Source organism: Artemia franciscana, chromosome 6 (assembly GCF_032884065.1).
Source record: "Artemia franciscana chromosome 6, ASM3288406v1, whole genome shotgun sequence".
NCBI classification, from domain to species: domain Eukaryota; kingdom Metazoa; phylum Arthropoda; class Branchiopoda; order Anostraca; family Artemiidae; genus Artemia; species Artemia franciscana.
Window position 1 is genome coordinate 28309137 of NC_088868.1, and position 20630 is coordinate 28329766.

The 20630-nt window shown below is 33.3% G+C and overlaps 1 protein-coding gene across 2 annotated transcripts in view; it reads right to left on the reverse strand.

Moving 5' to 3' along the window:
- LOC136028280 (RING finger protein 212B-like) overlaps nucleotides 1-20630 on the reverse strand; it is a 71270-nt gene that overhangs the window by 20981 nt on the left and 29659 nt on the right. The window lies entirely within an intron of this gene.

Below are 20630 nucleotides of genomic sequence, written 5' to 3' on the forward strand. Positions count from 1 at the left end.
ATTTTCTAGCGTTTTGATAACGAAGAAAATATCGACAAACTTATTATTTTATTGTAACTCTTTCTCTTGTCCCTAAATCGTTTTTGATTCAGCGAAATTTGATCATAACTTATTTTCAAAACTATTTACCGGAACTTTGGGAGTTCGAAAGAATTTTCGAGTCCAGACCAGTTTCTAATCACCATATAGTTTTAAGAAATAACAGTTAAATCAATCCTCAAATTATTGTAAAAACCCAGGAATTTGGATTCCACCTGTAGTACAATCTTGGCACACATTATTCAGAAGTATATACCTCAGCAGTAAATAATTTTTTTTTTTATACAACTACAGGGATCTCCCGAAATCCCTGCGTGGTTTGATGAAATTAGAAGCTATTAAAAAGGTTTTTCAGCGGCTGAGGGGAGGTTATAGAGTATAAAATCTTTGTGGAATCCATTAGGGAGTAGAAAGGATCTTGTAAATTCAAATCTTGCAAGCGATAGGAATTTTCAATTGCCAGAAAAATAAAAAAAGCTTATGGTGCCGAAGTATAATTAGTTTGAAATGCTTCTAACTTTTGACTAGAGTAAATTTCGAAAAAGTAACATCGACAACATTTACGATATATTATTTTGCGTGGAATAATCCAAAATCGTATAACCACAGTTGAAATTTGAGAGACGATCCCAGCATGGAGAGAATGGAAGGCCTCAAATACCTTACTTTTAATCGTCGCTAAAAATTCGGTTAAACTAAAGTCGGTGCTTCGGTACCCGAGCCGGGGCTCTATGGATCAGAATTCGGGACAGTAGCTTACTATTTTCGTACCCAAGAAAACTGAAGCAATCGAAAATCAGGGATGTTGTGTGCAAATTTAGGTGTTCAAGAAAATGTAGACAATATGATATTACATTTGATAGGCACTGATGGGATTATTACTTGTGAAAACTAATTGGAAACGCTAGTCAATAATGTAGATGAAAGAAAACAGAGTATAAATGTTTATTTATGTACTACTTCAACCCCCCTCCCCCACCCCTAAGGGAGAATTAAAAGGTTATAAGAACAAAACATTACATCCTCAATAAAATATCCGAGGTTGCTCTAACTGTAGAGAAACTGTAGAGTTCGCCACTGCCCCCTTGATTTGTTAATCTTTACTTAGCAAAAAAAAATAGTAAAAAAGCTCCTATCCAAGAATTTGAAAAATAGCTTTTTAGTGTGTTCATCTTCAAAATTTCTAGCTCCCTCCCCATATTTTCTCGTGAATTAGTGCCACTGCATGGAACCGAGTAAAAAAATTGTCAGGTGCAAACTTCTAGGGTACAGGATTTAGGAAGCTGCTATCCTGACTTTAGATGCCTTTGGGTCACAAAATTAGGAAACTACTGCCCCGGTTTTTGGGATAATGAAGACCCGGTTTTAGCGAGAACTCACAAAATCAAAGGATGCCTCATTCTAAAAAGATTTAAATCCTATAATTTTGGGATACAGTGGCTTTGGCTTTGGAGTGGCTTTGGCTTTATACAGTGGCTTTGGAGCACCCTTTGCAAGCGTTTAAAATATACTTAATCTCTAATATTGTTAAATAATATGTTACAACATTCTTTAATATCCATTTTTTTCTGTAAAAATTTCATTAAAAAAGCAGCTTACAGACATTTTGTTACGCAGATTTTGTCTGAAAATACCATTTTTACATGTAAAAATACTTTTTGCTTAAAGAAAAGCTGTCAGAACATAAGTTGTGCTGCTAAAGCGTTGGCAGTGTTTAGAATTATGTCCAAATCGGCTACTAGCAGCTTTGAAAATTTTCCATGCCTGCTTGTTGGCCTCGCTCATGGGACACTTCATCATCAGGACACTTTCAGAAGAAAGATTTTGTTTTTTTCCCCAGGGAGAAGCGTACCAAACCGAAGGTCCTGGCAAACTAGATGAGCTCATTCGAACGTAAAATAGAAGTTCCTTATTAAATGACTATAAAGATTGTGCCACGGGAAATTATTGCTTTCTGCCACTTTAGGTCACCAAACTACGACTTTTCTCCAAATAAGACCAATTTGCAATCAATTTAGAGAAGCTAATTGAGCAAATTCTGAGAAGTTAATTGATTTAAAAGTGCTAATAAACTATATTTTAGACTTCACAGTTGCAAAGAAAGCAATACCACAAGATGACAGGACTGAACAGGCGCGTATTTTGCTATAGGGTAGGGGAATACACCCCCCCTCAATCCTAGTTTGTCCCCTAGCTGAAATTGAGCGTCTTCAAAAATCGTGTCAAAACTACTGTATACTTCAAGCACACATAGAATCAGATCCGTTTTCTTTAGTATACATTCGCTTTTAAGGTAGTATATGGCTCATTTTTAATTTTCACTGTCATTTTCAATTGACTTGGGAAAATTGGCTTCAGTTTTACCCTCTATCCACAGGATACTGACAATACTACGCCACTGATACTCTATTAAGCCAAGTCGATTCACTTTATTTCTCAGGAAATAAGGTTTAGTGATGCGTGATTATTTATCAGCTATAATGAAGGGGAGAGTCATTGTGTAGGCTGGGGCGGGGGGTAAAGCTTAAATACTGCAACTTCTAGCTCTCCCGAAGCCTTCAGTAGATGTAGAAAGATAGGCAAAACTAGGAAATCAATTAAAATATTCCCTATGTAGCATAAAAGACAACATTCCCATGTCTACCATCACAGCAGCAGAAAAAGCAGGGCTGGCCATCATGAGTCCCGCCAAGAAATTTCTTTGGGAGGGGGAGCAATGTAACTAATAACTATTTTTCAGCAGTTATAAATACTAATATTTCTCTTTTTCTACTTATAAAAAATATTCCAATGTATTTAAAAGTATGTATGTAGCGTATTTATCAATCGAAGAATCAATGTGTTGTAGAGGTTATGATGACTTCAGCCACATAGAATGTAAAAAGTCTGACAGAATTTCCATCCATAATGAACAACAATATTCCTCTTAGTCCGACCGAAATCCTGGACTGGAAATATTAATAGGAATTTATTGAATAAAATCCTATTCATCACAATTTTTTTTAGGTATATTCAAATTTTGTCAAAAATTTAAATTGCTATCCATCATTCTAATCCTTAAGCAGAAAAACTAATCACACTAATCATAAATAGGTACTAATCATATTTAAAATATTGATATATACATTTTAAAAACAATTAACCAGGAGTGTAAGGGGCCTGTACCCTATATTATATATTGGTTCGGACTGGGCATGACTTGGAAAACCATCAGAAATTAAATTTCTTAAACCAGTTTATTTTTAGCTGAAAGTAAGGAATAGCTTTAAAACATATTTGAAGAAAAAATTTTTTTTCTTCTATGAAGAAAAAAAATAAAAATTTTCTTTTTTCTATGAAGGGGGCTGTCTCCTCCTTAACTCCTTGCTCTTTAATCTAAAGTTTGACTTTTTTGCCAAATTCTTTAAGAACATTTACTGAAAGTCAGGGGTTTTTGAATTGGAAAAGAAGATTTTTCAAAGTGCCAAAAAGCTTTAGCCTAATGAGGGAGGTGTTTAAGAGGACAGTCCCGCTTCTAAGAAGAATAATTTCAATTCGTTTTAGTTTTAAGTAAGTTTGTTCCTAACTTTTAGTTGAAAAATCTTATGCATTTGCTTAATTGCATTTCATGAAACGGTGTAGTTTTATTAAAACGACACGTTTATAAACATAGAAAAAACGGTCATTTTCAATGATCTCTGTTTGTTTTTTCATGGAAACCAAAACTTAAATACGAACATTTTTGTTCTAAAAAATATAGCACGTGCTACGGTGCTACACATGATGGAATTGTGCTAAAACAGCACTTTCGTGCCAAAGGTGGCAACCCTGGTTAGCACATTTTATAATTTTAACTCCCCTCTTTACACCACCCTATTTTAGACTTACTTCTTTTTTCCTAGAATTAAATGCTTGCGTCAAAATCCAGCGTTAAATTTATTTTTGTTAAATAAGGATACAAAATACAACGCACGGTACAAACAGTAAATTGTAAAAAAGAGAGAAAATATTAAAGAAGAAACCGTTCGCGAAAAGCCAAAATCTTAAAGATTAAGTTATTAAAATAAATTCCATACTTATAGTCAAATTCATAAATTATTTCACAACCTTCCCGAACGAATTTATTACACAACCTCTAATATAAAACAAGGAAAAATCCTATGAGAATCTACGAATAATCCCATTCAATTACTTTACATTCAACTGAAAATCTTTCGCAATAAAATAAATTAACTCAGGAATCACCCAACGTCTAAAGATTTAAAATGTTCTGTTAGTGTTCGACAGTTAAGTGACCGAAATATATCGAATTTTAATAACAGGATAATCACACGGAAAAAGGTAGGACATTTTTCACAAATTGGAGGGAAAATGCAAATAATGATTCTCTTGATTATAATTTAATGTGGTTTAATAGAATTATTTGCAATATAAGCATTCTATTATATAAATATCATATTTTATAAAACATATTTATATATGATTTAACAGAATAATGTCATAATGATGGGGTAATAGCCTAAAGGTTATGCCACAAAACTCTTTAAGAGCCAGTCGTTGCCTACAGTGCGGTATACTTCAGTCTCATCCTTAGAAGACCACAACATCCTTAGAAGAGAGAAAGAACTGTAAGACCCACAAAAGAAAATCAGGATTTTCAGGGAAAAAACATAGTTAAAACCTTATTCCTCTCTCCAAAATGTTTTTTTTTTTAATTAAGCCATTCCACTTTCTCACATACTTCTCAGGGCACACATAGTGAAACCCTTTAGAAACAAAAAACGTTGGTAATCTTAGATTAGGGGACTTCTATTCATCTTAGAAACTAATTGAGTTAGGCGATTCAAACTCCCATGAATGGATCCAGAGCCTTAATGCCTCCCCCCCCCTTCCCAGATGGTGTATTGTTAGAACTTGTTTCTGCTCTTTTCCCCTTTCAAGGGCATTGACCTTTGATAGCTTTTAACAATCTTTGTGTTAAACAAGTGAAATCTTGAGAAATAGATTTATTGCTGAAATGAGGCAGAAGAAGGTTTGAAAAAATCACATTTTTCGGCCTGAAATCTCTCCTATTCGGATTTTGTCTATTATTTCGCTTGAAAAAAAGAATAAAAAGATAAAAAATTGTCTAGCTTTTTGTCTAAATTTATATCAGGTTTGGTGACTTTTACAGAGTGTGTCGCTTAACCTTTAAATAAATAAATAATTAAAAAAGAAAAGAACATTTTCCCTAAAAAAGAAAAGAACAAACTTACTCTAAAAAAGTGAAATCTTGAGAAATAGAGGCAGAAGAAAAGTATTTTGAGCCTCATATCTTTACTCAATCCTGATTTATAAGGCTTTAAAGATCTATAGAACTACATCTTAAATTTAGGGAGTAAATCTAAACATGGCTTAAAATTCTACTAAATAATGGGAATTGTATTTAAAAAAATCTAAAGCCGATGAACAAAAGATTGATAACTGAAATTAAGGAAATATTTTTTGTCAAAATTTACATAGGTAACAGATCTGTCATGTATGCAATCTTACAAAGATAGCATAAAGCTCCTAAATTATGACTTTGCCCACATTCCTTTTTCCAAAAATACGGACCCTTGTCAATAAGGAACCTTTGAGTGAACGTACATACTTTAAAATGAGGAAATCGGAAACATAAGACGGGACAAAATGACACAGCTCCCTCGCCCCATGAAATACTTCAATCAAGATTACTCTAGATTCTTTTGATCGACGGCCTCCACTGTCAAATCTAGAGAAGATCCAAGATGATTATTTCTATGGAACATTTTCTTTTTTGAAAAAGCTTGCAACCTCAAGGAAGAACGCACAGATAGACAAATCAAGACTAGAGAAACAACTGGGAGATACAGACCCTTTTGGGTGGCACATCCTCCGGAGACTGCTCAAATATGCATCAAAAGGAGAGATCTCAACTTGAAGGCCCAGAAACCTCTTTTGATGACTAACAAGAGTCTATATCCTCCCAAGACTCCCCTTCAACACCTCTTGAAATAAGGGAATTATTTCTGCGGAGCATTTTCCTTTTTGGAAAAACTTTCAAATTCAAGGGAAAATGCACAGATAGGCGATTAGAGAAGCAAATGGGAGACCCAGAGACCCTTTGGGTGACATGCAGGGGCTAATAAACTCTAGAGACTCTGCCTCAAATATGTCTCAAAAGGAGATATCTCAACTTGGAGACCCTGGAGCCTCTTTTGATGACTAACAGGGGTTAATGTCCTCCAAAGACTCTACCTCTATATGTCTCAAAAGGGGAAATCCCAAATGGGAGGCCGAGGGACTCTTCGGCGGATTATTTAGAGGGGGCTATATCCTCCCAATACTCTGTCTAAAATATGTCTCAAAAGGTGAGATTTTAAAAAAGAGGGCATATTTTCCCCAAACAATTCTCCAACTTTTCTCCTCTCTCAGATATGTTTTAACTTGGGGCTTTTTAAAAAACTTCAAAAGTGTATCTGGTAAGAGGGGTTATGACCAAAGCAGAGGCGCCATTTGGGCCAAATCTTGGGGTGAGCATGGGGCATTTGACGGAACTTGAGACTTTTATTATGAATCTAACCTACTTTCAAAGTTTACAATGGTTACTAGCAAATAGCGTAATCATCCCAAGGGTCGTCAGGTAATTACGCTCTTTGGCTAATAGGCATGCAATTAGTTTAAACCATTTGAACAGAATGAATTATGTTGGACATAATGGATAATTATGGCCGGAAAAGGGCCCTTTGTGGTGGAAGCTTGGGCCCCCTGGAAAATCTGGGGTGGGCATTTGCCAATTTCATCAAAACTCCTAGACTGAATCTAGAAGCTTTCCCTAATTTCATCAAAACTCCTAGACTGAATCTAGAAGCTTTCCCTAATTTCATCAAAACATTCTCCTACGAGCTTCAAACGTTATTGAAAAATCTGTAACTTTACAAAAAAAAAAATCCGGTTAAACTTATATTAGAACTAATTTAAAATGACCCTTAAGTTGGAAGACACCAAAATTTTCAGAAAGCATTATTAGATTTATGACACCCTAATGGAAGACCAATAAGCCAAATCACAAATTACAAATTCAATGCCCATACTTCCAGAAAAAATTCTTTCTTCTTTTAATTGACTCTTTCATTGAACTTGCTTTATACCGACAGCGCAACAACAAGGAGCTTAGGCTAACTCGTCTTCTTCCTGCTAAGTTGAAGATTAATCCTATAACGCGAAAACATGTTTTCTATTTGTCCCTTTTAGAAAACATATTTAAAAGTAAAGAGTGAGGCATTTCAATTTATAGTCTCAGCCGGCAGTACTCATTCCCCATTTCATGGCCCTGCAGTCAGGAGTCTGATGGAGATGGGGAAACAGCCATCCTGTGCTTTCATTCACCCTTCCTGTTTATCTTCCTCAGATTTCTCCAGCTACCCAGAGCTGGTCGACTCTGACTGAGCTTACAGAGTCACACCACTGACCCCAGTTAGAAGATATACCCCCAACCAAAATAAATTTTTGTTTTCGAAGTGTACAAAGGTAGTTTTGATGTTTCCTCGATGAAAATACCAGACAACTTTTTTTTCAAAATCGAGGAGGGGGTGGTTACCCCCCTAGAGTAGTGCTGTATTCTATTGAAAGATAGTAGTAAAGATCCACTTCAAGTTGGATGTGGTACAGTTGGCAACAGTTTATGCTAGTTTTTTTTATGTGTTCAAGCATTGGTTGTAATTTTTCATTATAAAAGTAAGCTTGATCTTAAAAAGACATAAAAAAAATAAAGAAACAAAATTCAAAAAGGAGTCAAAAAGTGAGTTTTTTTTACAAAGCCTGTTTTTTTAACTAAAAAATGTCGTCTGTGATTGTTTTATCTTACCATTTTCATACCTTTTCTTTTTAATCAAGACCTGACCGTCAGGTAATAAATTTCAAAGTGCCGGTACCAGTGGCACTGATCTCCAGAAAATCAGCAGGGGGCGTGGAGGTAAAATTCATTTTTCAAAATCAATTTTCCAGAACTTTCTTAATGAAAATACGAAAAAGCTATTTTTCAAAGGAAACACCAAAAGACATCTTTTAGATTGTAGGAGGGGTGAGGGATAAAAATCTTTGGGGCAAATGCACCTCCCCATTTGACGCCACTGACTGATCATTAATATTATCAGTAATTTTACGAACAAAATTCTAATTCGTATATCGACCACGACATTTTAGAACTTGCAAAAGTATTCTACACAGTGTAGAACTTCTTTCTTTCACACCAACAGTTATCCAAGCCAACTTTGTTTTACTTTAAGTTTCGGTACCTTTGTTTTCCTTTTAGAGATTTTCGGTTACTATTAAAAAAAATGTCGCTCCTCATTTATAATTTATCGCCATGACAAGTTCACTATAAAGATATCAAAGAGTGGTCGAATTTAAGTTCTTCTCGTTTCGGGTTTCATTAAATAGCGACCGAGCTCATTCTTCTCGTATTAATTATTGTTTGTTGTTCTTACTGTATATCCTATTCTTAAGAAAACTTAAAACACAATAACAATGAATGAGCAGAAATAATGCTGTATTTGGACAACGATTTCACAGAATCAATATGCTCTTACTGAGGCTCTAATGTCTTTGCAGTCGAATGGTAGATAACTGGGCATCGGAAGAACAGATCTTTAAGAGAAGAGCGGTCACTTATTTTTAAGATGTATATTAAAAAATACAAACAATCATATTTCATTTTCAGTATTTTCACCACTTTAAGGCTTATCTTCACTGTGAAACACGCGATTTAGCGACAAAACTACAGCTGTAAATCGCACTTTAAACAAAAGATCAGAGTATGGGTAACTTACAAGAGTGTAACTGGCAGTAGTGTCGACAAAAAACCCTCAGCATCATCTAGCATTTGGCAACGCTTGGTATTTTTCAGTGTCATAATATGGATTATAATCTAATTTGTGTATTTGGTAAAATTAGTGTATTAATAAGTGTCTGATCTCAGTTACTGACAGAAAAACGATTACAAAGCTTGAAAAGATGCCAGATATTACCAAACGATACTAGATGGCATTGCCGTTTTTGCCAATACTTGCACCAGTTTCCTCTTTTATAATTTATCCATATTCTTGAACAAGATACTTAAATATCAGGTTCTACGAATATCTACGAACAAAACACCTTACTCTTAAAATCGCTTCTGTCGTTGTTTTTCGAATTCCCTGATATTAAAACAGTTCGTGGTAACGAATTGTAAGCAAGGAGCGATACACCTCAATAGGAAAAACTTCCTAAAAATCAAAGAATTTTAATGAAAACCACACCATAAGAATCAGTGTATCAGAAGACCCTCGAAGTTTCAAGCTCCTATCTTCAAAAATGTGGAATTTTGTATTTATTGTCAGAAGAAAGACCAAGTCAGAAAATTGTCATTGACAATTTTAATTTCTTTTTTTAAATTAACTATTGCCAGAAAGACGTAGAAAAACTTTCCGCACAGATTCCCATGAGTAGAGGGAATTTTCCATGGAGGGCGAGCAAGATTTACAGGCATTATTAAACAATCAGAAATTAAATAAATAATTTTTTTTCAACTGAAAGTGAGGAGCAACATTAAAACTCAAAACGAACAGAGATTATTCCGTATATGAAGGGGTTGCCCCCTCCTCAATACCTTGTTGTTCATGCTAAAGTTTTTAGCACTTTTAAAAAAGCTTTCTACTCTAATTAACGGTGCTTGTCTTTCAGGAATCGATCTTAAGAAAATTGGGACGAAAATGGGTCAAACTTTAGCGTAAAAAGCAAGGTATTGAGGAGGGAACAATCCCTTCATATACGGAATACGTTGTTCTTTTTTAGTTATAATGTTGTTCCTTGCTTTCAGCTGAAAAAAAACTTGTTTTTTTTTTGTACTACTGGTGATGGTACATTTGTACCTATATTTGCCTTATCTACGACCCCGATAACCCCATCGAAGACATATTTTTCTATATTTAGTAACATAATGAACTTTCAGCTTTTGCCCCCTCCTCCGCATTTTAAGGATGAATTTGGCCCTTTTTGCCAGTAGGAAGTGATACCGATTTTGGATATATTAATAAGCGCATTTTTCTCTCGAATAGTGTAAAATTCATTCTGTTTCAAATTTCGATGTTTACCCCTTTTTTGTATCTTTATTGTACTATTCAGCTGCTTTCACTTTATCTATTCTCCAAGAATTATGGTATTGCTTAAATTTCACTTAGAGAATTATCTAAACTTATTTAAAAAATAGGGAAATGTTCCAATTTTTATATTGGAAGTGCGATATTTGATTTAGCGTCATATAACTTACACTTGAAACCACTCACAATTCTCCGACACCTAAAGCTATTATTTACCTGTGATTGTGTTTCTGTTAGGTTTTCTACTCTATTGTTTAAACAGATGATACTGCGTTTTACATAGGTTTTCTGTTCCTTCCTTTTCACTAGCTTACGCTCACCACAAAAGAGACAGAGAGATGGGGAGAGAGAGAGAGATAGAGAGAGAGAGAATGATATATGATATACAATTTAGATATATATGATATATAATTTAGACATCTCCACATAAAACACTTTTTTTGTACGCCCCCTCCCATTCTGTGACGCCCTAAGCATATTTCTGGCAGTGCGCCAATACTTTCAAAGGCAATAAAAATATACATACGTTCTACTATCTTTTAGTTACAAATCCCATTTAGAAATGCCAAAAAAGAAATAAATTCTTAGAATCTATGCAACTAAAACAGCTCTAATATAGCATTCAAAGAAAGCCTCAGGAATGAAACCTCCAAAATTCCTTGCAATATATCCACATTGAGAATACAGAACAAGATGGGATAAAAACAGTTAGGAACCAGGAAAGTCTTCGAAATTCGGAAGAGAGGAAAGATGTATCTAATCAAGAAAGTCTACAGTGACTAAACAACTTTGGAAAGACCAAAATTAAATGCTTTACAGTAAGATAGTTTTATTTCTTACAGTGACATGGACATTAGAAATTAAATCTGCTTTTATAATAGTTTAAGTGGAAACTTAAACATAGGTATACGTCTTAAAAAATTACAAAAACCTGATAACTCAATTTTTAATGGAAAAAATTCTCATATGAAGTTATGTAGTTCTAACACTTAGCGAGCACCAAGTTTGAAAATAAGGAACGTATGTAACAAATCAGAAGAAAACTAGCGACAAAAAATATTGTCATGAAGCTCTAAGAAGTGTAACTTTACTGATTGTTGTAGCAAAAGGCAGACACTGGTAAAAAAAAATTTAATGTTTAAAATAAGGTAAGAATATAACTCTAGCAAAAACTGGTTAAACAAAATTGAATGATTAAAATTTGGTAAGAATATAGCTCTCTCGTTACCAATTAGGGATACAAAATAAATGTATATACCATTGAACAGCTAAAAATCTAAGCTATGCATTAATAAAGTCACTTCAAAATTATTCAAGATTAAACGCTTCAAATTATTAGTGAATAGACTTACCAACAAGAACATCTTGTTGGAAAAAAACAATTATTCTCTTTAGTTACATTTATCCCTTTAGTGTTCTAAGTTTATTCATATATAAAGTTTAATTTTTTAAACTAAGTTTATTCATATATAAAAAGGATCATTATTTTCTTCTAAGTCCGAAATATTACTTTCATAGCTTAAATTTTTTGCCATGTAAAGCAAATAATATTATATTCAATTTTTTGCTTTAGAGGCCTATCTGAAAGTCTCCTAGACTGGACAGATTTTCAGTATGTCATAAACTCATAATGTTTATTAACCCAGTTTGGCTTCATCTCTTGATATTTCTTCAAGTTTTTTCTTCAACTGAAAGTTAAGAGTGACGTTAAAAATCAAAACAAACAGAAATTATTTCGTATATGAAGAGGTTGCCCCCCTCCTCAATACCATGCTCTTCACACTAAAGCTTTTAGCACTTTTAAAAAAGCTTCCTCTTCTAATTAAACGGCTTTTTTGTTTCACGAGTCGTTCTTAAAGATTGGGAAAAACAGTCAAACTTTAGCATAAAGAGCAAGGTACTGAAGAGGGTGGCAAACCCTTTATATTCGGAATATTTTCTGTTCGTTTTGAGTTTTTATGTTGCTCCTTACTTTCACTGGAAAAAACTTGGTTTTTCAAATTTATTTTCTGATTCAAATTCAAATACCAGTAAACCTAGCTCATCTTTTACGAAAAATTCCTCTCCCTCACGGGAAATTCCTCCGTGAAAATTTGTTCCCATGAAAAACACAAACCCATCAAAATTCTTTCCGGACAATTCCATTATAGCTGAAAATCCCCCACCCCATCTGTAAAATTTCTTGCAGACGATTACGCCCCCAAAAATTATCCTTAAAATGCTTTCATTTGAAAAAAAAAACCAACTCGAGCTCTAATTATTTTTCCAATCACTCCTTCCACGGAATTTTTAAAAAAATCAAACACGCTGAAAATTTCCCTCGGATAATTCCCCGGAACATCTCCAAATAAAAGATTGAGTTGGCAAAGAGTAAGTAAGACAAATAAAAAATAAAATCGAATAGGAATTCCATCTAATCACCCCCGGAAATGTCCCTCCTCACAGAAAATCATCCCTATAGAAACCCACTCCAAGTACGAAATCCTCTCTAAAATGTCTGTATAGTTCCCAATAACAAATACTATAGGCTACGTAAACAATGAACAAATTTTATAAATTCAAGACCTATCGCCAAAGACTTTGGAAGTTATGTTATCTCCAAAGACATAGTTTTGAGACCTTTCAACTATGCTGAAAAAAAAAAATCGCTTTCTCAAAATAGTGATCAAACCATTTCGGAGAAAAAGAGACATGGGAAGGGGGATAGTTGCCCTCCAATCACTTTCGACTATTATATAAAAGTAAACACAAAAAAAGAAAAAAGTAAACACACATCTGTAATCGTTCTTCTAACAAAAATACTAAATTTCGCGTTTTTGCAGACAGGAGCTTGAAACCTATACAGTAAGGTTCTATGCTACACTGAATTCGATGGTGTGATTTTAATGAAAATTATTTGATTTTAAGGGATGTTTCCCCATTTTTTCGAAAATCTGGCAAATTTAGCAAAGCTCGTTGTCTTTTATGGATATTAAAGAAAAAAAACAAGTTTTTTGAAATGAAAGTAAGGAGCAACATTAAAACTTAAAATGAACAGAAATTACTCCGTATAAGAAAGGGGCTTTTCCTCCTCAACGCCTCGCTCTTTACGCTAAAGTTTGACTCTTTCTCTTAACTCTATTTTTAAACAGTAAGAAACTTTAGCGTAAAGAGCGGGGCGTTGAGGAGGAAAAGCCCCTTTCATACACGGAGTAATTTCTGTTCGTTTTAAGGTTTAATGTTGCACCCTACTTTCATCTAAAAAAAAATTTTTTTTTTATTAATTTCTGGACGTTTTTGAATTAATGCATGTTTTGATCTTGGCTCTCCGCACATAAATAATTAAAACGAAATTTGCATATTAATTAATTGCAATTAATCGGAAGATTTTGAGAAAAAGGAGCGAGGAAGAAGGCCTAGTTGCCCTCCAATTTTTGGATTACTTAAAAAAGCAACTAGAACTTCTAATTTTTTACAAACGTTTTCATTGGTAAAAAATACACGTAACTTACGAATTAACTTACATAACGAACTTCTATATTCGTATGTTTTTATTGCATTTATGAGGGGGTTCAACCGTCGTCGATACCTCGCTCTTTAAACTAAAGCTGAAATTTTGTCCCAATTCCTTTAGAATGACCTCTGAATCACAAAGGCCGTAGAATAAATAGTTGAAATTACTAAAAATACTTTAGCGTAAAGAGTGAGGTATAACGAGGAGGTAAACTCATATGCGTAATAATATTTGTTCATTTTAAGTTTTAATACTGCTCCTTACTTTCAGTAGAAAAAGCTTTTCATATTTATTTTGTCATTGTTTTTTCAAATAATCCTAGAATATCCTGCGCACCCTTCATTGAAATTCTCTTCCCCCATGAGAATTTTCTCCATGGAAATATCCTCCCACGTCACCCCCCCCCCCTCAGCTCTCCTCCCTAAACCAAAAAAATCCCCCTGAAAACGTCTGTACACTTCCCAGTAATCATTACTTTATGTAAACACAGGTCAAAGTTCGTAAATTGTAGCCCCTCCCACGGGGACTGCAGGGGAGTAAGTCGTCCCTAAAGACTTATTAGGTTTTTCGATTAATAAAATTTCGATTAATAAAACCTTATTAGGTTTTTGATTATGGTGAATAAAATGGCTATGTCAGAATTTTGATCCGGTGACTTTTGGGAAAGAATGAGCGTGGGAGGGGGCCTAGGTCCCCTCCAATTTTTTGTCACATAAAAAGGGCACTAGAACTTTTAGTTTCCGTTAGAATGAGCCCTTTTGCGACATTCTAGGACCACTCAGTCGATACGATCACCCCTGGGGAAAAAACAACAAAAAAAAAACAAACGAATAAACACTATAGGAGCTTGAAACTTCTAGAATAAGGTTCTCTGATACGCTGAATCTGATGGTGTGATTTTCGTTAAGATTGTATGACTTTTAGGGGGTGTTTCCCCCTATTTTCTAAAATGAGGCAAATTTTCTCAGGCTCGTAACTTTTGATATGTATAACTGATCTTGATGAAACTTATATATTTAAAATCAACATTAAAATTCTATTCTTTTGATGTAATTATTGGTATCAAAGTTCCATTTTTTAGAATTTCGGTTACTATTGAGCCAGGTTGCTCCTTACTACAGTTCGTTACCACGAACTGCTTGAAACCTAAGTTTAATGAATCTTATATGTTTGGAGTCAGCATAATAATAAGATTTTAATATCCATTAATATCAAAATTCCAGCTCTACAATAAAATTAGCAAGCGTAATGCTAATGAACAATGGAAAAATAAAACTTTACATTTTTCTGAAAAAACGAACATTTTTCTGAATTTTTCTAAAAAAAATTCCAAAAACGAGGTTTAAAAACCAAAGGTCAACACAGCATTGTTGGAGCTATAGTAACACGCCAATAGTGAATAAAATCACAACACGAGTAAATACAGTCAATTAAAAAACAAAATAATATTTTTGAATAGAACGCAAACAACTTCACAGAGACACAAGTTGGCTTTTTCAAATGATAGAATTTATTTAATTAAAAATATCTGGATATTCAGATATAAAACTAATCTTGGTTTCCCCCACCCGAAATCCTTTTATACTCTAAACATTCGTATTTTTTATACCAAAATCAGCCTATATGCAGTTGTGCCACTATATATACAAACCTTTTAGAATTCCTTCGTAAACTACCTCCTCTTCCCGTCCAAAAAAAAAATCTTGAAAGATAGGACTAGGAATAAACCGTTGCATTTTTCAGCAACATACTTGCATTCACAATAGTGAAGAAAATGACGGTATCAAACAGTTCGTGGTAACGAACTGTAGTAAGGAGCGACCCGCCTCAATAGTAACCGAAACTTAAAAAAAAACAGAGTTTTGATACCAATAGATACATCTAAAGAATCGCATTTTAATGCCGATTTTAAACATATAAGTTTCATCAAGTTTAGTCTTACCCATCAGAAGTTACGAGCCTGAGAATATTTGTTTTATTTTAGAAAATAGGGGGAAACAAAAATGTGGAATTTTGCATTTTTTTTTTGCCAGAACACAAATCACGGATGCGTGTTATTTTTTTTTTTCGAGGGGTGATCGTATTGACCCAGTTGTCCTAGAATGTCGCAAGAGGGCTCATTCTGACGGAAATTGAAAGTTCTAGTGTCCTTTTTAAATGACCAAAGAAATTGGAGGGAACCTAGTCCCCCTCCCACGCACATTTCCTCCCAAAGTCACCGGATCAAAATTTTGAGAAAGCCATTCTGTTCAACTTAGTCGAAAACCTAATAAATATGTCTTTGTAAATGACTTATTCCCCCCAGTCCCCGGGGGAGGGGCTACAAGTTACAAACTTTGACCATTGCTTACATATAGTAATTGTTCATTATGAAGTGTACAGACGTTTTCAGGGGGACTTTTTCGCGTTAGGGTGGGGGTGGGTAACGGAGAGGAAGTTACGTGGGAGGATCTTTCCATGGAGGAATTTTCTTGAGGGAAGAGAATTTCCATGAAGGGGGCGCAGGATTTTCTAGCATTATTTAAAAAAAAAACAATAAGAAAATAAATATTTTTTTTCAACTGAAAGTGATGAGCAGCATTAAAACTTTAACAAAAATAAAATATTACGTATATTAGGGGGCTCGTCTCCTCCACAATACCTTGCTCTTTACGCTAAAGTATTTTTAGTAACTTCAACCATTTATTCTAAGCCCTTTGTGATTCAGGGGTTATTCTTAAAGATTTGGGACAAAATTCAAGCTTTAGTGTAAAGAACGTGGTATTGACGAGGGGGCAAACCCCCTCATATACGTAATAAAAATACACAAATATAGAAATTCGTTACGTAAGTTAATTTGTAAGGTACGTATGTTTATTATTAACAAAAACGTTCGTAAAAAATATAGTTGCATTTTTAACAACCAAAAATTGGAGGGCAACAAGGCCTCCTCGCCCACCCCCTTTTTTTTTATCAAAATCATCCGATCAAAACTATGAGAAAGCAATTTAGCCAAAAAAAGAAAAAAAAACCATATAAATTTCGTTTTAATTATGCATGTGCGGTGAGCCAAAATCAAAATATGCATTAATTAAAAAAAAAATGTTCAGAAATTAAATAAAAAAACAAGTTTCTTAAACTACAAGTAAGGAGCGACATTAAAACTTAAAATCAACAGAAATTATTCCTTATATAAAAGGGGTTGACCCGTCCTCAACGCCTCACTCTTTTAGCTAAGAAAACTTTTAGCGTAAAGAGCCAGACGTTGAGGGAAGGTCAACCCCCTTTTATATACGGAATAATTTCTGTTCGTTTTAAGTTTTAATGTCGCTCCTTACTTACAGTTTAAAAAACTTGTTTTTTTTTATTTAATGGAAAACAGAGCTGGGAAGCAGGAAATTTTTCTGAAATTCGGTATCCAAAAAAGAACCAATCAAAAAAGTTTACTTTAATCAAAAACACGATTACTGTCTATGAATAGAAAGCACATAGCTTTGGAAATGCGCAAGTTAGCTGTTTTAACACAAGAGGGAATTTACTTCGTTTGAAAATGCTGGATTTTCTGGAATACCAATTTGTTTATCTTGATTAGCAAGGCCGTATTAGGGATTTTTTTTTCGGGGGGGGGGTTATGGTTAGGAGGGTACAAAATTTAAAAACGCATAATTTTTTATATGCATTTTTGTTATGCTTTTACGAGCTGGACAATAATTTAGGTGTGGGGAGTCAAACTCCCTTACCCATCCCCTGGATACGGCCTCGTTTAATAGTAACGTCTACATTAAAGCACTACGAAAAATATTTCTGCTGGATAACTTACTTGCAGCAGGTCGAGGCGTTTCCCGCCTCACCTGCGATCTGAAATTTATATATTTTGTGGGAAAATATTTAACCCTAACCTCCCCAGACTCACAGCGGCTGCGCTTGCAAAGTAACACCCTTGGCCACCACCATAAGCCACAGGATTGGCGACAACGGGATTCAAACCCCCGTCCCGAAGGACGTGGAATTGCAAGTCCAGCGTGCCATCCACTAGCATAGGGTGGCTTGCTTACTGACTACCACTGTATACGGAGAGAACCTGCAGCTAGTTACCAGAGTGCTCATAAGTTCAACTTCCACCGAAGGCAATTTTGTTAAGCATTTTTCCTTTTATTTGTAAAAATTGCATCTTGGATGGAAGCCCCCCCCCCTCTCCGCATGAAAGGGCTTTTATGCCAGGAAAAGGAAATTTAGACTAAGTGCTGTTGAGTACTTGCATTTCTCGATAATTCCATATAATCCTCCAATTATTAGTATTCCCTTTGCATGTCGGTATGATCTTTGAGCTCTTTTAAAAACAAAGAAAATTATTCCATATTCCTCGTGCATTCTGATATGATCCCAGTCAATTAATAACACTTGTGTAATTAGTTCCTTGTATATCTATCTTATTTTTGCTGTATTTTTTTTTAACTAAGAGAATTATTTAATATTCATCGTGCATTCTGTGTTTATTTTTCTTTTTAAATAACGCAGAGGATCTTAATTTAGCATAAAATTGCCCAGCTTCTTAGCAATATATATGACTTGGAAATATTGAACGTGAAAGAAATAGGTTATTAATCAATCGTATTTATTAAGTACTAAGACCAAGGTGAGTTCCCTTTTAGCTTCCGTCGTAAGAGAACGGCTCAAATTTGTCTTTTCTTTATTTCAGTTTATATTGAAGTCATTTATTTTCTCTGTTTTGAAGGTTAGTCCTTTTATTTTCTTTGTATTATTTAGCATTGAAGAAGACCCGACAAAGATTTTTGCAAAAATATCAGCTTGTTATTTCTCTGTTTTTCCGGGTTTTGTTTTCTGTTTATTTGTTTATGTTTATTTTTTTGTTTTGTTTTTTTGTTATTTATGTTTGCCCAGAATTTACCTATTTTGGTATCTTTACTTCAGTTTTTTTTCAGCAACTGTATTATATTTTGAAAACAGCAAAGGAGTATATAATCGAAAAACTTTGAAATACCCACTACATCAAGATTAGAAGATCTTTTACCCCTCGATCCATCTTGGGTCTAATTATACCTGAAAACCGTAATTTCTAACATTTTTCTTCTGGGTATCTCATAACTATTAAGTTTTTAGGGGAGCACCACATCTTTGTCGGCACTGTCACGTTGAACCGTGAAAATAAATAAGCCAAAATTAATTATTTAAATTTGCTGCAGCTTTTCGTCAGTAAAACTTTAAATATTAACATTATGTCGATTCCCAAAGGGACCACTCCTTCTTAAACTGTTTTATGTCATATTTCTTTAGTTTGGGTTTCGCTTATATGTCATCCGTGTTTCATTTTCATTTTTTATTTTTTCAATCTGGCGGTTACTACTACTACTACCATTGCCTTACTGCATATGGACTTCTTTTCATTAGAATTTCCGAATTTAGTTTGATTTTTTTTTTAAGATATACATTGTTATGTATGTTTCCATTTAACCAATTCAAACAATCAAATTCCATTTTAACTGTCTTGGCACTTAGCGTTTATAATTACTGCCTTTTATACTGCTCAAACAATCAAAGTTCAAATTCAAAAAATCTAATTTTATTTTAACTATCTTGGCACTTTAACGTAATTAAGAAAAAGACCAGCGTCTTAAAATAACTTTCAAAACACTGTTCTGAAAAGATATAATAAAAGAGTATATATATATATATATATATATATATATATATATATATATATATATATATATATATATATATATATATATATATATATATATATATATATATATATATATATATATATATATATATATATATATATATATATATATATATATATATATATATATATATATATATACATTAAATGTGAAAATTAAAACTAAAAATGTTTTTTTTTATATTCCGCTTTAGCATGGCATATATTTAATAATCCCTCTCATACAATACTTTGAAAAAGCTTCTCTCATTAGTAATGATTTGGGGATAGTTCGAGAATCAATCAAAATTAATCTCAAATTAAATAATAATATTTCTTTAAATAGGTTTACTAAAAATGCTTAGATTTTTTTTTAAACAGCCCTAGCATCCTTGGTTCAAATAAGTTCAACCAGGACTGATAAATAAAAAGACGTGAGAGGATAAATTCATTGAAACGAAACGGAACAAAATAATTAAATACAAGTTTTCAAACGTAATCTTGCTTATTGGGCAGCTTGCCTCAAAGGCCTTTTTGTAGCTGGTTCAATACTATTATACATTGGTTTAATAGAATATTTTGTTAGATCATTTTTAATTAAATTAGAGCATAAAGAATTTAGTGAATACTCCCTCAAGTACCTATTTAAAGAAATATGATTATATATTTTGAGACTAATTTCGATTGATTCCCGATCTTCACCTGTGTTACCCCCAAATCTTACTGTTTTGTTCCGTTTGAATAAAATTATCCTCTCACATCATTTTATTTATCAGTCCTCGTTGAACTTCAGCGTAAAGTCATTCATCAAGTAAGGATAATAGGGCTATTTTAAAAAGGTCTTTGAAAAATACATCTTCAATTTTGATTTTCACATTTTAACGGAAGTTTATATATTATATATATATATATATATATATATATATATATATATATATATATATATATATATATATATATATATATATATATATATATATATATATATATATATATATATATATATATATATATATATATATATATATATATATATATATATATATACATATGTATACATATATATATATATATATATATATATATATATATATATATATATATATATATATATATATATATATATATATATATATATATATATATATATATATATATTTCTGGCGTTGTGCTGAAGACGGCCCTTGGACATGGGAATTCACCTGTCAATACAACTGTCTTGAATCAACTGTCAATTCAACTGTCTTGAATATTGAATTCAAGACAGCTGAATTGAATTCAACTGTCTTGAAAATTCTCTCTATTGTTTCTAAGTTCT